The sequence below is a fragment of the Dasypus novemcinctus genome, chromosome 2 (assembly GCF_030445035.2).
Source record: "Dasypus novemcinctus isolate mDasNov1 chromosome 2, mDasNov1.1.hap2, whole genome shotgun sequence".
NCBI classification, from domain to species: Eukaryota; Metazoa; Chordata; class Mammalia; order Cingulata; family Dasypodidae; genus Dasypus; species Dasypus novemcinctus.
In genome coordinates this window covers 76,722,084-76,725,474 of record NC_080674.1, presented here as the reverse complement: position 1 = coordinate 76,725,474, position 3,391 = coordinate 76,722,084, and the positions used below count along the sequence as shown (strand labels likewise).

General features: G+C 43.8%; 1 pseudogene; it reads left to right on the top strand.

Annotated features, from left to right (window-relative positions):
* The first annotated feature begins 1,872 nt into the window (after positions 1-1,872).
* LOC101436500 (protein FAM136A pseudogene) lies at positions 1,873-2,265 on the top strand (annotated as a pseudogene).
* The last annotated feature ends 1,126 nt before the right edge of the window (positions 2,266-3,391 follow it).

Below are 3,391 nucleotides of genomic sequence, written 5' to 3'. Positions count from 1 at the left end.
CAGGATTTGTTTTTGTGTAAACTATGGATTTCTATTCCTTTTCTAGTCTAAATTGTATATGTGTGTGTGTTTCATTGTGCATGTGTAGGTTTGTTCTATTTCCGTTACTCTGATTAAAACCTGCTCTCCAAAGACAGAATTCACAACTATGTACATGCTTTTTCATTCACCCCACTCAAGTCTTAGCTTGCTCCTTCCATTTGGGACTTTCTCTGTGGGTTGGACCTACTTTCATACTCTCAGCTGTCTCCCTAGATCTCCCCACCAATTTATTAAACCAATAACTATTTATTGGGTACCTACTCCTTGCCAGATCCTATACATACAGAAGTGAATAAGGAAGGAAAATCTCTACCCACATGATGTCACCTTTCTCACATGACATGGGGATGGGGACAGCATGGGAGAACAAGCTTATCAAACACTATATTTCAGGTACTATGTATCAAAAGCTTTATATATTTTATCTCAAAACCTCACAACAACCCTAAGGGGTTGGATAGTATATTTCCGCACAGGAGGAAAATCAGATACAGAAATGGCAAATAATTTGTCCAAGAACACAACACTGGTCATTGATGGAGTTAGCATTTGAACCAGGGTTGCCTGTTTCCAGGGAGCCTACTTCTAATCATATCACCAGACTGTACACATGGGCTACTTCAGACTTGCCACTTCTTCTGCCCCCTCCTAGCCTCAACCCCTTCCCACTTGAGACATACAACCAAACTACGCCACACAGGTATAAACCAAAAGAGGTACAAACAGGTTAAGGTTCTTTATTTGTATCCCTCAGTTCAATTTCTTCCCCTGTCTATCTAATGATAGATCATTTAAAACAATTCCTGGAGTTTTCAGTCCAGCTGGTAATTTTTAACTCAGTAAATTCCAACTTGTGATCAAGTCACTTACCAGGTTAAGTCTTAGTGAACTGAATATTCTGTCCTCCTCCATTCCTCTCTCTGGGGCAGCACCTGCCTCCTGGAGAGGCTTATGGGAACATCAGGATCTTGATAGGAGGTATATAACTTCCCTGAGGGCACACCTTTGCTGCTGTCTACTACTGGTATAACTTGTCTGTCCTCTTAGTTCAAGGGGTATGCAGTGCAAAGCTCAGAGCTCTGGCCACTCTGGTCTCTTTTCAGCTCTCTGGAGCTGCCAGTCCTCTGGATTCAGTTCTGCACTCCATCTGGTCCCTAGCTGGAAGTGTGTGCAGCCTTCTTTTGGTAAAGTCTTCTCACGCCTGTCAGGTGATCTCCTGGCCAGATCTAACTCTTAACTAACTTCTGTGCCTCCATGCTGTACCCTGGAATAAGGAGATCACAGGATCCATGGGAAAGGTTGGAGGAGGAGGGAGCGTCTCTGGCCCACTATTCTCAAGATACACCATTCTACAACTTTGCTAAGACAGCATGAGGCTGGGGGCTTCTCCCCAGGGTTGTTATTCCAGACTGCACCTGGGACTTTCTTCATTGGGATTCTGGAAGGGACAATTTGAAAGGGTGGAGACAGGTGCATGGGTAGAGTTCAGAGAGCACATGGTCTCTGCACTGCTTTTAACTTCCTTTTTTCCTCGCTCCAAATTCTCTCCTCTCCTCTATCTTGGAGGTCACTTATCAAGCCTGGGATGGAAGGGCAGAAACAAGCATGTTCTTTCAGGTCCTCAACTCCATTTCTTCTTTCTTCTAGCTACCCCACCTCACACTTAGAGTCAAAGAGTATGTCAACTTTGTTCTCAAAAATGAACTCTTTGTGGGCGAGGGCCGGGCAGGGAGGTCCTCATGTCCGAACGACCCCAGCAAGTGGAGGCGAGGGAGTGGTCTGGGGCGTCTGAGCCCAAGTGAGGGCGGCAGGGCGCTCTGGAGGGTCGCAATGGCCGGAGCTGCTGCAGCTCGAGGCGGTGGACACTATGGTGAAGAGTCTGGAGAAAGAGAACACCAGGAAGATGCAGGGACTCATGTTTGGTGCAGGACCAGCTGTTGTGAGGAGAGCCAGGCATCCCTGCAGCAGGTGCATGAGGGCATTGAGTGCTGCCATGCACCTCTGGCTCAAGCCCAGGCCCTGGTGACCAGCAAGCTGGAGAAGTTTCAGGACTGTCTGGCCGGGTGCACCTTGTGTTGCAACGACTGGATAGATGCAGGGAGTAAGGAAGTGCAGGTGATGCTGCATCTGGAGAGCTGTGTGATCAAGTGTGGGGATGACCACATGCACCTCATCCCATCCATGACCAAGAAGATGGAGTCTCTCTCATCCATGGGGAAATAAGCAACTTTACCAGTGCTATCAGGAATGAAGGAAGGAATCTTCAAAGAGGCTGTAGCTGGATTAGGGCTTGTCTCTCAGGGCTTCCTCTCTCTCCTGGCATAGGGCCCATTTCTTTCTGGGTCTTCTGTATCAGTCTTGGCTTTCTTTGCAAGGTAGCTGAAAACTATCAGGTGAATGCCTTTTCTCTCCCTGGGGCTTTAACTGTTTGAGCCTTCTCCTTTCTATCACATTGCAGATAAAAATGACAAAGTTCTCTCCTCTGGCATGTCTTCTTGAGTGAGTGTCCATTTATATCAGCCCACCAAGAGGGCGCAGACACAATCTGAGTAATACCTTACTGACATAGCCCAATCAGAAGCCCTAAATTGATTTTATCACCTAAACTTCATTAGAGGCCCCTCACCGGATTTAATACAATCAAAAAGTATCACACCCCGAGGAATAGATTAGTTTCCGAACATAATCATTCTCTTTTTGGGATTCACAAAAATTATCTCAAACTGTCACATGTGGGATCTGGGACAGAAGTCACAAGAATGTTCCTACACTGCAAATTTTGATACATAGGTAAAGAAAACCAGATTGGTGGTGTTTAAAGCATTTAGAATTATTCAGAGTGAAATGAGATTGTCATTATTATTCACAAACTTCTATCCTCAACTCTAAAAAACAATATGAAAAGAAATACAGAAAAACAGTGAGGAAAAATAATAATGTACAGAAATCATTTGGAAGTTTCACTTTGTTCTAAGAAGAATAATGATCATAACAAAGGTGGATTGCCTTAATAGGATTTAAAAGGCAAACAACTTGAAATAAAAATCACAGGAGTATTTAATATGTTGCATTGCTTAGAGAGAGGTTTGAGGCAATTTCGTTGGATCAGTGTATCCCTGCCAGAGAAGTAATTACATTTTAAAAAGTTTTAAAAGGTGGTTACCAAGCAACTGCATTCAGCCTACACACATTGTTCATAACCTCTTGTAAATTATAGAAAATGACAGCCTGTCATTAAAGTACAGAGACATACAAAATTAGGGTGTTATTATTCTATGTTCCTCCTACAGGAGAAAGAGCAATTATATCTTTGGTACAATGATTAGGTTAAATAACTACAATAAGTACT